Source organism: Pelophylax lessonae (assembly GCF_965119305.1).
Source record: "Pelophylax lessonae genome assembly, chromosome: 4".
Taxonomy (NCBI): domain Eukaryota; kingdom Metazoa; phylum Chordata; class Amphibia; order Anura; family Ranidae; genus Pelophylax; species Pelophylax lessonae.
The window spans coordinates 637,484,349-637,498,659 of record NC_138771.1 but is presented as its reverse complement, the minus strand read 5'-3'; the positions used below and the strand labels follow the sequence as shown (position 1 = coordinate 637,498,659).

At 44.3% G+C, this 14,311-nt stretch overlaps 1 long non-coding RNA gene across 1 annotated transcript in view; it reads right to left on the bottom strand.

The window, feature by feature from the left end:
• LOC309552384 overlaps window positions 1–14,311 on the bottom strand; it is an 879,384-nt gene that overhangs the window by 236,000 nt on the left and 629,073 nt on the right. The window lies entirely within an intron of this gene.

The window sequence follows — 14,311 nt, the reverse complement described above, 5'->3', positions numbered from 1 at the left end:
TCTGACCAATCACTGTTGACTCATTTTCAATTCCACATTTGCATGTCTGGAGAGGACCTGAATGGGAACTGCAGGTACTTTGAAATTGACCAATGGGAAAGCGGTTGTTGGGGGAAGGATGTTCCAATTTCTGTATAAAAGTGTGCTGTGTTCTTCCAATAAATGTTGTTCCTGCTTTAACCTCAACATGGAGATTTGTCTCGTTCTTGGGGGGATTCACTGTATGCTGTTGGAGACTGATTGCTAGGAGTGTAAGCTGATGTATGCTTTTCCTGTTCGTCTGCTAGCAGCTATTCGTGAGGTTCCAGGTTGGAGTGCTATTTTGTATCCAGTTCGGGAGTTTGGTGTCCTGCAAGTAGCTGTGCCTGTCTCTCAGAAAGGGGCATATTGCCTAAACGGATTTTAACCCCTTGTCTGCTGAAACGGTCCGTAACAATTAACCCCTTGTCTGCTGAAACGGTCCATAACAATACTACCTTCCTTTTTTCCGGATCCCCACTCAGAGGAGGAAAAGTTATTACATTCTCTTGATGTAATGCTTGTACTTAAGTTTTACTTACAGGAAACAGCTCAGATTCGTAAGTCCGAGAGCTTGTTTGTGCTGCCAGAGGGCCCCAGAAAGGGGTTGGCAGCATCTAAGGCCCCTTTCACATGGCTCTGTTCTATCGACAGAGCCGTGCTCCGCTCAGCAGGGGATCGATCTGTCGATTCCCCGCTGAGCAGACGATGACAGCTCCGTCTCCGCTCTGTGTGTGGAGACGGAGGTATCAGATCCCCGCTCTGCTCTATGGGGGAATCGGATGAGAACGGACCACCTGTCCATTCTCATCCGTTCCCATCCGCCAGACGGATGGAAAATAGGGTTTCCATCTGTCCGGATTTGACGGACAGGATCGGATCGGATGTCAGCAGACATGTTTCCGCTGACATCTGATGCCCCATAGAGATGCATGGGGCATCTGTTCAAAAAATTAAAGGAACACTTTGAAAACACATCAGATCTCATGCTGGATATCTATACTGATATAGACTGGGTAATGTGTTAGGAGCAAAAGGATGCCGCATTGTTTGATGGAAATGAAAATTATCACCCTACAGAGGGCTAAATTCAGACACCCCCAAAAATCAAAGTGAAAAAATGATGCAGCAGGCTAGTCCATTTTGCTGAAATGTCATTGCAGCAACTCAAAATGGTACTCAGTAGTTTGTATGGCCCTCACGTGCTTGTATGCATGCCTGACAACATCGGGGCATGCTCCTAATGAGACAACGGATGGTGTCCTGAGGTATTTCCTCCCAGATCTGGACCAGGGTATCATTGAGCTCCTAAACAGACTGAGGTGCAACCTGGTGGCGTTGGGTGGACCGAAACATAATGTCCCAGAGGTGTTCTATTGGATTTACGTCGGGCGAGCATGGGGTCATTCAATTCCTTCATTCTCCAGGAACTGGCTGCATACTCTCTCTACATAAGAAGGAACCCAGGACCCACTGCACCATTTTTGTTTGACAATGGGTCCAAAGATTTCATCTTGGTTCATAATGGCATTCAGGGTGCCATTGTCTAGCCTGTAGAGGTCTGTGTGCCCCTCCATGGATATGTCTGCCCAGACCATCACTTACCCACCACCAAACTGGTCCTGCTGAACGATGTTACAGACAGCATAACATTCTCTACAGCTTCTCTAGACCCTTTTACGTCTGTCACATGTGCTCAGGGTGAACCTTCTCTCATCTGTGAAAAGCACAGAGTGCGAGTGGTGGACCTGCCAATTCTGGTGTTCAATGGCAAAGTTAGTAGATTTACTACTTAACAACCAGCCAGTGACAAACCAAATTGACCTGTTTAAAAGTATGCGTTAAAAACAGGGGTTTAGTTGCAATTCAGTTGGTCATTGGCTGGTTGGTAAGTAGTGACTGGAAATCCCCTTGCTTTTTTGATCTGCATTTGCCCTTCCAGTGCTCCTTACTATCAAGACCAGTAGGTGGGGGAGGTGACCACTTTTGTATTATCGTTCATATTTATATTGGCCAGGCAACGCACTGACTTCTTTGCTGCCATTGTGCAATGTGCTGGATGTTCAGTGTGACCCTGCGCCTTTAGGAGGGGTGGGCTCGCTCCAATCACCTGTCCTCCATCTATTCATTAGAATACATATGCTCTCATTGGGGAGACTCTTTAAATGGTAGAGTTAGGGTCTGCAGATATCAGGGTGCCTTGCCGTGGCCTGCACCTTAGGCATGTATTTGCAAATGTGTGCAACTAAACCCCTGTTTTTAACTCATACTGTTAGACAGGTCAATTTGGTTGGTCGCTGGCTGGTTGGTAAGTAGTGACTGGAAATCCCCTTGCTTTTTTGATCTGCGTTTGCCCTTCCAGTGTACCTTACTATCAAGACCAGTTATAGGTGGGGGAGGTGACCACTTTTTGTATTAAAGTTAGTAGAGACCAGAGGTGTAGCTAGAATCTTCAGGGCCCCGGTGCAAGAAACCATGAAGGGGCCCCTGGTCACCTGGCCGGGGCCCTTCCCTTCAAGTCTGGGGCTCTTCCCACTGATCCTGGGGCCCTTTACTCTCGTTGCGGGTCCCTTTATTACGGTCCCGCAGCGGAACCCTTTCACAAGTTCTGCAGTCGGCCCCTTTCCTGCAATCTTGGGGCCCGGTCGCAAGTGTGACATTTGCGATGCTGGAAGTTCACCCACTGGTGTCAGTGGTTTTTATTTTTTGGTGCTTTAATTGTATTATTTTTTATCATTTTATTTTTTTACACTGACTATGACTCTGTAGATTCAAAAAAGGAATGAGCTGGTTAATTACATATTTACCGACCCCTTCCTGGTTCCCTATTGTGGCACATCCCCTGCAGCAGCTGGCAGGAGAGGGGAGGGAGCACAGTGGGGGGGGGGGGGCAGCACCGTGGGGGGGACCAGGGGAGCACACAGGGGCCAAGAGACAGCAGAACACAAGTGAACTTGATAGGAGGAGTGGCGGGGGCAGCATACAGAGGAACCAATCTCCTCCATTTTCCCCCTGCAGCTACAGGAGGAAAAAGGAGGACAGTGATTTCTCTACATGCTGCCCCGCCGCTCCTGGAGTATGGGGCCCGGTTGCAATTGCAACCCCTGTAGTTACGCCCCTGGTAGAGAGATCTCCCAACACACTAACGGCTGGAATTAAAGCAAAAGGTGGTTCAACAAAACACTGACACATGATGTGATCCCTTTCCAACTCAGTGATGTGATTCTGTTTTGGTTTTGTTTTTTTGTTTTCTGACATGTTGGTTTTATATTTTTTACTTGGATCTTAATAGTTGCACAGCTGGATAAAACAAAAACTTTGTCCGACTTCATTTTAGGCTGCAAAGCAACAGAATGTGATTATTTTAAAGGAGGGGTGATTCTTTTCTATACCCACTGTAAATAATTCACAAGCTAACTTGTATTTTATCTGGATTAACCACTTGATACCCTTCATGACCAGGGCATTTTTTGCTATTCAACGCTGCACTACTTTAACTGTCAATTGCTCGGTCATGCATCACTGTACGCAAATGAAATTTATATACTGTATATATATATTTATTTTTTTACACAAATAGAACTTTCTTTTGGTTTTAATTTTTTACCACTGGGGATTTTATTTTTTGCTATTAAAATGAAAAAAAAAAAAAAATACAGACAAGTTTGAAAACAAAACAAGTTTTTCTTTGCTTCTGTTATAAAATTTTACAAGCAAATAAATCTTTCTTTATAAATTTAGACCAAATTGTAGTCTGTTACATTTCTTTGGTAAAAAATAACCCAAATCAGTTTATATTTTTTTTAATTTTCAGTCTTTTTATTTTATTTTCCGCTTGCACATTGCCGTGCTGCATATGAAGAAATGAAGAGTCCTGGATGGCCCCACTCCAAATGCAACACCTTTTATTAAAGCAATAAAATCCATACAGCATAAGAGAACACAAATACAGAAGCAGCTGATGCGTTTCACACCTTTCCCTGGTGCTTAATCATAGCTGGCAAACATCACAGATGAAGGGACGGGTATTTATGCATTAAATGCACCACAACCAATCGACTTACTGGCGAGTCAATTTGCAAAAATCCCACCCACAATCACATGTGGTGAATGAATACTAATATGGGTGATGAAATGATGCCAAGAGACAAGCCCCAAACATCCAAAGGAGGGTTATGAGGTAAGCATATGAGGTATATGAAAAAATAATATAAAATAAATGTAGGTCGATAACAATAAAATGCTATTACAATATTTACAGCTTTATACAAAAATGAAATGAAATGAAAATACATATGAATAAACGTCCATACAAAATCAATTTGCAAAATCAAAATTAAGATCAAAATCGAAATCCTCAAATACCTGTTATAGTTGTAAGGTCATCAAAATAGGTATATAAAACATCAACCCTTGAAACCACAACAAGTATACATAAACTGACTGTGAAATACCCATAAGATATATATATATCATTTTAGTACTAATAATATCACTAAAAGTAGGGGAACACCGAAAGATGTACATACTATATATAACCGCACCTTTAACATATCTCACTAGTGGCTTTCAAATCCCCTCAAACAATCAAATAATAAATACAAGCCATATACGATATACAGTATATCATACTGTATTGATTGGAGGAATTTCAATCCTGGAAGTGACAGTTATTCCCTATATAAGGGAGTGAATTAACGGTTTAAAATCAGTGGACAGGAGAGGACCAAGAAGTTCGTCCCTCCCGCCCTCCCTATGTTCATAGTGTTATGAATGGGTGTGTTTTTCTTGTATGGTGTCATACAAAGGGTGGTCTGAGTTTTTTGACTGGATCACAGTTATTGCTACGTTAATGTGTATGGTTAGTTCGAGCTTTGGGGCTGAACTAAAGTAATGTAGTTATTAAATATAGTTAATAAAGGGCCAGGGCCCATCATACCATTGCAAGTCCAGCATCGTTTTTGTCTTTATTTAATTATAAAGTAATATGTTTAAATTGTTCTGCATGCGGCACCATATACATGTAGCACTGCCCCCTTCAGGACTGCTGGATCTTGCACTTACGGGTCCCCCTGGGTTACCAATGGCAACTTTAACACTCACAGTCTATCACTTTACTTCCTGGCTCAGCCAATAATTAGTCCAGGGGTATGTAGTTGTTTTGTGTTTTATTTATAAGTTAGGGATGGGAGAAGGGAATAGTTGGATACTCCAGATTAACCACTTGCCGACCGCCGCACGACTATTTACTGCGGCAGTCAGCCCCTCACAGGCAAAGCGACGTAGGACTACGTCGCTAGCCTGTGAGGCTCTAGGGAGCGAGCGAGCGCGCGCCCCCAGAGCCGCGCTCCCACTCCCGCTCGGTCACGGACCCCCCGCGTGTGTGCCCGGTGGACTCGATGTCCACCGGGCACTCGCGATCGTCCGTTACACCAGAAGAAAGCCAGGCGGCTAATGTAAACAAAGCCGCCTGTCATTCTTCCCTGTGTAAGAATGGAGATCACACGGTTCTGCTATGTAGGACCGTTGATCTCTGTTCTTACATCAGTAGCCACAGCCAATCACAGTTAGAAGCACGCCCCTAGGGACACACTTAACCCCTCCCTCTCAAAAAAAGTTAACCCCTTCACTGCCAGTGTCATTTTTACAGTAACAGTGCATATGTATAGCACTGATTACTGCAGTAATGTCACTGGTACCCCCAAAAGTGTCATAAATGTCAGTCAAGGGTCCGATCTGTCCGCCGTAATGTCGCAGTCCCGCAAAAAAAAATCACAGTTCGCCGCCATTACTTGTTAAAAAAAAAAACCAACAAAAATGACAAAAATCTTTCCCTTAGTTAGTAAACGCAATAACTTTTGCACAAACCAATCAAAATATGCTTTTTGCTATTTTCTTTACCAAACATATGTAGCATAAAAGAAATTGTCCGAAAATGTTCAAAAATTTTGATTTTTACATTTTTTGGGGGGAATTTCATATAAAAAATGTGAAAAATATTGTTATTTTTGCAAAATTGTCGCTGTTTTTTTGTTTATAGCGCATGATCAAAAAATCACACAGATGATCAAATACCACCAAAAGAAAGCTCTATTTGTGGGAAAAAAAGGACGTCAAATTCGTTTAGGTACAGCGTCGCACGACCGCACAATTGTCCGTTAAAGTCACGCAGTGCCAAATCGCAAAATAGGCCCAGGTCAGGAAGGGGGTAAAATCTTCCGGGGCTTAAGTGGTTAACTATGCACAAAGTTTGGAGGACATCTATCTGTTCATACAGCCAGATAATAACCCAAAACCAGTTTATATATATATATATATATATATATATATATATATATATATATTGTAAGGGATTAGCTCGGTGGCGGGTGTGGATGACCCCTTGGGGGGTGCGTTTTCCCAGAGAGGTAGCCGACAAGTGCTTGCAAACAAACAGTGTGGTTTATTAAATGGTGTTTTCTTCACCAGGCTGTATGCAGCAAAACATCCAAAATAAAATAAAACAGAAAATAAATCCTTGCCTCTGTGGGCGGCTACCTTCTCACAACTGGAACCTGCCTAAGTGTCTGTCTCCAACCTACCGTCGGGCAGACTTCCTTGTCCTACAGCGGACACTCAATAGTCCTTTTATAATAGCTTCACAGGGCAACACAGTCCTTTGTTTCTTTCACATCAACAGTTCGTCTTCTCACCTTTGAGACGTATTCACCCTTGGTTACCGTCCCGGGCACACATCACTCCGGGGGGTCTTCTCCCAGGCCCACACATCCTGTCGGGAGGCACACGCTGACTGTCCTCCTGCTCCCAGCCCACATGGCTTCAGGACACAGCTTCTGGAGGCAGCAAACAATAGGAATTTCTCTGAACAAATTATAGAGCCTTAACTCCCTCATTCTGAACAGGTGAAGGCCTTTCAACTTCCTGCTGGCTAGCTCTGTAGCCAACACCCTAAATTAATTAATGGACTTTCTAAATCAGGTGGAAATGTATCTCCTTCCTGTGACTACATTCCCAGATTTAGCTGACTTCCTGTTACATACCCCCCCCTCTTGTTTCAACCCTAGGGTTGGGACACAGATTTCCAGGCACGCATGTGTCAAGCACTGCTGACTCACTGATAAGCCTCCTATTATCCTCAAGCTTCCGGATGAAACTGTTTTGTCATCTTCATTGACGGATTTCTCATAAATGCCACACAGTTTGTCTCTCATCTCATATACACATTCTTCAACTGCATTTTTGGCATCATTTCGCTCCTTCTCGTTTCTGTCATCTTCATTGACAGCTTTCTCATAAATGTCAGACAGCTTGTCCCTCATAACCGTCTGTCCAATCCACCACGGAGGACCGTGATCCATAGGCAACTCAATTGGGCTAGTCTTAATGTCTTCAACATTCTTAAGACGCCTCTCTCTGCAATCCATAAAATGTTTTCCACAAAACTTTGAGAACCTTTGCTTCACTAAGCTTTGTTCCAAGTAGGGACTCTTGACATCCCTCTGTGACTTGAGTTGCCTCTCCATACATCTGTACACAATCATTGACTTTTTGTTGTAAAAGGGAATGATCTTCCTTCTTGAGCTTTGCTTGCTCTAAGATGCTGTGCAGAGGATTTTCCAATTGAGACGACAGGCTGTCACACATTTCTTCAAAGTGACCCCTGTTCCTTTTCCCAGAGATATCAATATCATTCAAACATTTCATATTCATAGGCAGATCTGAAGCATTTGCACTCATCAACTTCTTAAACTTTTCGCCCTCCTGAGCGAGTCGCAGTAAAGGCCTACTATTTGATTTGATATTCAGTTTATATTTCTTGCCAAACTCTTCACAGAAGTAGCCAACCAGAACATCATCAACTTTCCTTCCACCAACATAGGGGTCAAAGGCAACAACACAGTTGAACCCAGCGATCTGGGTGGTATCCATTATAGACCTCCTCTCTGCATCAGTGAAGAAGCATGGAACTGCAACACATTCTTTTACAGGTTTCTTCAATGCACTTTCTGCTGAACTATTTGACCGCTCAAGGTCACCTAGTTCTTTTTCTCTATCTGAATTCCACATGGAATGCATCTCAAGATCACGATCAAACTTCTGCCACCCGTCTTTCACCAGTTCCATTTTGGAAACACTCCCTGAAAGGCACTTATTCATTTGCTTCACGTTTTCACCAACAGCCTTAGTTTTCTCCACTAGGTTTTCAGCCTGAACTGAGAAATCACCACATTTCTTACTCAGCTCCTTTGTTTGCTGAAGCTCTAATGATACATTTTCCAATGCTTGAAGTTTTTGAAGGAACGGTTTATTCCAAAGGGGTGATTCAAGCCACATGTCGTCACATTTCTGAGGCTCACTCAGGACAGACCCCAAAACACTGATCCTTTTAAAAACTGCATCAGGCACACTATCCCCTCTTTGGGACAGATCCTCTGTTGCCTGGAATTCCTCTTCCAGTTCCTGCAACGGAATCTTCATCTCTTCTATTTGCTGTTCTAAGGCTCGCTTAGACTTTTCTAGCTCCTGAACGCTTTTCACAACATCATCCTTGGAGCTGACCAATTCTTCCATTTCTGTACGCAGCTGTTTAACACTTTCTAGTTCAGCCTTACACTCTAGAGCTTCCTCCAAAGAGCGAGCCAAGAACAGGGCTTTGCTCTCGTTATCACGCACCTCCGTTTCTGCACGTGCGCGTTCTTCTGCATATTTTGCAGACACAGTCTTCTCTTCACCAAGCATCTGATCAAACTTCTTTTTCACATCTTCAACACACTGTAATGAACCAACGCTTTCTTCCATGCGTTTTTTCATATCCGCTATCTGAGCTTGCAAGGTTGCGACTTGCTCTGATAGGTTTTTCTTTGCTTCCGCCTCCTCTTTTAATTGTTCCAGGAAGCCATTTTTCTCTTCTTCCATTTGTTTGAGCTTTGTGCTAAAACTCAGCCTTTGACACCTCTCTTCCTGTAAGAGTTCCTGCGTGTCTTGCAGCTGCGATTCCAAGATAGAAAAATCTTCCGCAATTTCTCTAGATTTTCTGTCTGCTTGAGAAAGCTGATTTGTAACATTGTCCAACTCAACCTGCAGTCGGTTTGCCTTCTCTGACAGCTTAGCACACAATCGGTCACCTTCTGACACTTTGACTTGCGATTCCTGCAGCTGTGCCTCTACTTTTTTTCTCTTGTGTTCAGAATCTCCTTTTCCCTGCATAAGAGCTTTCACCTCACTGGCTAGCATCTGGGAATAAGAATGTAATTCTGCCACACAGGCTTCTTTCTCCTTTAACTGCTGCTGGACACGTTGGGCTTCATCTTTCCAACTTTCACAGTCCGCACGCAATTCATCTACCACATTGCTCAAGGTAGTGAGCTCATACACAGTACTCAGTATTTTTTTCTCTCTCTCACTTTTCTCCTTGTTGCTGAGAGACAATGTCGTTTTCAGAGCAACATTCTGTTCCTGCGACTCCTGCAGGTCTATTTTTGTAGCTCCCAAAGACTGAAGACTTTTTTCCAGCTGATTACGCAACTCCAACATATCAGCCATACTTTGCTTCTGCAAAGTCTGAATTTCACTTTCCTTTTCCATGAGGATGGTATCTTTCTCCATTATAGTCTCTCTGCGTTTTTGCAACTCGACCAAAAGAAGAGCAGTGGATTCTTCCCACTGTGACACATGAGACTTGAGTAGTTCATTCGTTTCCTGCAAGTTTCTATGCTCCATTTTAAGCAATTCCAAGGCTTGTTCCTTTTCTTCCATTTTCCGTTGCAAGGCATCCAACTCAGCCCTGCACACATACTCGGTTTCCTCCAAACCGATGGCCTCCATTGGCTGCTGGCGTCTCTGTTTCCAGCCTGCCATGCTCTCTTGATGAGCCTTTTGTTGAGCTGCAAAGCTCCGCTGAAAATCCGCATTTGCCTGCTGTTGAGCTGCATTTGCCTGCTGTTGAGCTGTATTTGATATAATCAGATGTTTCAACATCTCCTCCATTTTGAGTTTACTTTTCATCTGAGCACACTGCGTCTCCATAGCAGTTTCATCAGTGTTGCTAGGGACAACAACCTTCCTCTTTAGTAGACTCTCGTTAGGCATGGATGGGGCTGGTTCAGACGGTAACATCCCCTCCATCCATAGAATCTGGTCTCTCATTTCATCTATCTTTGCATTCTTCAGGCGTTTTGAACGCTCCATCTTCAATAACTCCACAAACAAATTTTTCACAGTCCAGCAAAAAATTTTCAGACCACTGTCTCTTCAACACATGTAGTTTTTCTCTCTCTTGCGGGATCTCTTTTCCTGCGCACACAGTTTGTGCAGTCACTTGCACCAGACACAACAAAGTTCATCAAATAATTTTGAGACCGCTGTCTCTTTAAAACACTTTTTTTTTTTTTCTGTCAGGATCTTCTCTCCTGCACACATAGATTGTGCAATCTCATGCACCAGATAAAGTTCATCAAACATTTGCACTTCCTTGCAGGGATCTCTGCTTATGCCCACTGCATACCTCCACCATATGTAAGGGATTAGCTCGGTGGCGGGTGTGGATGACCCCTTGGGGGGTGCGTTTTCCCAGAGAGGTAGCCGACAAGTGCTTGCAAACAAACAGTGTGGTTTATTAAATGGTGTTTTCTTCACCAGGCTGTATGCAGCAAAACATCCAAAATAAAATAAAACAGAAAATAAATCCTTGCCTCTGTGGGCGGCTACCTTCTCACAACTGGAACCTGCCTAAGTGTCTGTCTCCAACCTACCGTCGGGCAGACTTCCTTGTCCTACAGCGGACACTCAATAGTCCTTTTATAATAGCTTCACAGGGCAACACAGTCCTTTGTTTCTTTCACATCAACAGTTCGTCTTCTCACCTTTGAGACGTATTCACCCTTGGTTACCGTCCCGGGCACACATCACTCCGGGGGGTCTTCTCCCAGGCCCACACATCCTGTCGGGAGGCACACGCTGACTGTCCTCCTGCTCCCAGCCCACATGGCTTCAGGATGCAGCTTCTGGAGGCAGCAAACAATAGGAATTTCTCTGAACAAATTATAGAGCCTTAACTCCCTCATTCTGAACAGGTGAAGGCCTTTCAACTTCCTGCTGGCTAGCTCTGTAGCCAACACCCTAAATTAATTAATGGACTTTCTAAATCAGGTGGAAATGTATCTCCTTCCTGTGACTACATTCCCAGATTTAGCTGACTTCCTGTTACAATATATATATATATTTTTTTTTTTGCAGTTTTTTTATTTTGTGTTATGCTTGCACATTGCCCTGCTGCAGTTTGGCCGCAGTGTGGGTGTAGCGTAGGGCAATGTTTTTCAACTCCAGTTCTCAAGTACCCCCAACAGGTCATGTTTTCAGGCCTTCCATTATTTTGCATGGGTGATTTGATCAGTTTCACTTCCTTAGTAATTACCACAGCCGTTTCATCTGAGGGGAATCCTAAAAACATGACCTGTTGGGGGTACTTGAGGACTGGAGTTGAGAAACATTGGCATAGGGTACCCGTGGTTTCCCTTAGACCTCTATTGAAAGTGCCCCAATTGTCAACAAGTGTTATGTAAATGCAATTTTTTTTTTTTTTTTTTTTTTTTTTAATATAACTGTATTTATGCACAGCTGCTACTTACTACTGATCTGTGAACTCTGTGTTTGTAACTGCTAAACTCTGAATGCATGGTTTGCAGTTCAATATTTTTTAACGCAGAGTTTACATTGCGTATGTATGTTACTTTTCATCCTGACTCTTATTCCTTTACTATCTGAACTGCTTTTTTTAGGGCTTGTTCATAATATCAGCAAGGACAGCTATTCCTCTGAAAAGCAATCCATGCTCAGATCATTTTTCAGAGGCATTTGACAGGCGGGGAAGAGGCAATATGTTGCCTCCTCACCGCCTGTTTTAAACCCCTAAATGCAGCATCATTATACCCTAACTGCATGCAATGCACACAGTTGGAGGGTGGTTGAAGTGCAGACCTTTTCACCTCGGGGTATACTTCCAGCCACGGCCACAGCATGTGTACACCCCCAGCTAAAAGCAAATTAATTAGCCGCGCTCAGTACAGACATAGTCTGACCTTAATATAATGAAAGTAAAGAGGCTACCAGCACCAAAGGATATGATTCGAATCCAAAAAGTAATACAAAGACAATGGGGTGCAGCGCCAAAAAAAATGATGATATTGTCATTAAGTAAATAATAAGTGCAATTCTGAAAAAGTCCTCTCTGCATATATGATGAAAGGAAATGAAAGAGAGATCCCAGGCCCAGGAAGAAATGTCAGATCCAGGGGTCACTCCACCGCTGTGCTCAGAAAAGATGAACTGCTTACTGGAACAATTTGACCCTCATATTATAGAGTGGTCAAATCAGCACGTAGTAGAATATTCCCAGGGATCCTCACCGAGTGTATCGATTAACCAGCCCCTCATGGATAGCCGAAAAGCATACTCATGTCGGTGATAATATGACAGCTTCGCCTTAAGGTGGTATGACGCAACGCGTCGGGAGGAGCCGGGTGACGTCACTTCCTGGTCTACGGCCGTGACCAGAAGTTCATCTTTTATCAGTTACCGTGATTGCGGATAGCAACTTCTTTTATTTATATGTCCATATTGTTTGATGATTGCCTGCACACCATAAGCAAAAATAGCGAAGCTGTCACCGACATGAGTATGCTCGGTGGGCATGCCAGTGGACAGTATGTACAGTGGAGTGTGGTGGGGATGGCAGTGGGTACTATGTACAGGAAAGGAGTGTGAAGGGTATGATAGTGGGCAGTATGTAAAAGTGGAGTGCAGAGGGTATAATAGTGGACAGTATGTAATAGAGAGGAGTATGGAGGGTATGACAGTGGCCAGTTTGTATAGGAGAGGAGTGTGGAGGGGATAACAGTGGGCAACATGTACAGGAGAGGAGTGTAGAGGGTATTACAGTGGGTATTTTGTGCAGAAGAGGAGTGCAAAGGGTATGCCAGAGGGTGTTATGTACAGGAGAAGAGTGCAAAGGGTATGACAACGGACAGTATGTACAGGAAAAGAGTGCAAAGGGTATGCCAGTGGGCATTATGTACAGGAGAGGAGTGTGGAGGGTATGACAAAGGGCAGTATGTACAGGAGAGGAGTGTGGAGGGGAGGGCAGTGGGCAGTATGTACAGGAGAGGAATGTGAAGGTTATGCCAGTGGGCATTATGTACAGGAAAGGAGTGCAGCGTGTTTTGCATTGGCCACAATTTTCAGGAGAGGAGTGTGAAGGATATGCTAGTGGGAATTATGTACAAGAGAGTAGTGTGAAGGGTATGACAGGGACAGTATGTACTGGAGAGGAGTGTGGAGGGTATGACAGTGGGCAGTATGTACAGGAGAGGAGTGTAGAGGGGATGACAGTGTACAGTATGTACATGAGAACAGTGTAGAGGTTATGACAGTGTACAGTATGTACATGAGAAGAGTGTGGAGGTTATGACAGTGGGCAGTATGTAAAGGAGAGGAGTGTAGAGGGTATGACAGTGTACAGTATGTACAGGAGAGGAGCGTAGAGGGTATGATAGTGGGAAGTATGTGAAAGGAGTCCAGAGGGTATGATAGTGGTCATTGTGCAGTAGAGGAGTGCGAAGGGTATGAAAGTGGGCAGTATCTACATAAGAGGGGTGTGGATGTCCACGACAGTGGGCATTATGTACAGGTGAGGAGTGGGGAGGGTATGACAGTGGGCAGTATGTACAGGAGAGGAGTGTGGAGGGGATGACAGTGGGTAGTATGTAGAGGAGAGGAGTGTGGGGGGGTATGACAGTGGGCAGTATGTGCAGATGAGGAGTGGGGAGGGTATGAGAGTGGGCAGTATGTACAGGAGAGGAGTGTGGAGGGAATGACAGTGGGCAGTATGTACAGGAGAGGAGTGTGGAGGGTATGGCAGTGGGCAGTATGTACAGGAGAGGAGTGTGGACGGTATGGCAGTGGGCAGTATGTACAGGAGAGGAGTGTGGAGGGATGACAGTGGGCAGTATGTAGAGGAGAGGAGTGTGGAGGGAATGACAGTGGGCAGTATGTACAGGAGAGGAGTGTGGAGGGGATGACAGTGGGCAGTATGTACAGGAGAAGAGTGGGGAGGGATGACAGTGGGCAGTATGTACAGGAGAAGAGTGTGGAGGGATAACAGTTGGCTGTATGTACAGGAGAGGAGTGTGGAGGGTATGACAGTGGGCAGTATGTACAGGAGAGGAGTGTGGGGGGTATGACAGTGGGCAGTATGTAGAGGAGAGGAGTGTGGACGGTATGGCAGTGGGCAGTATGT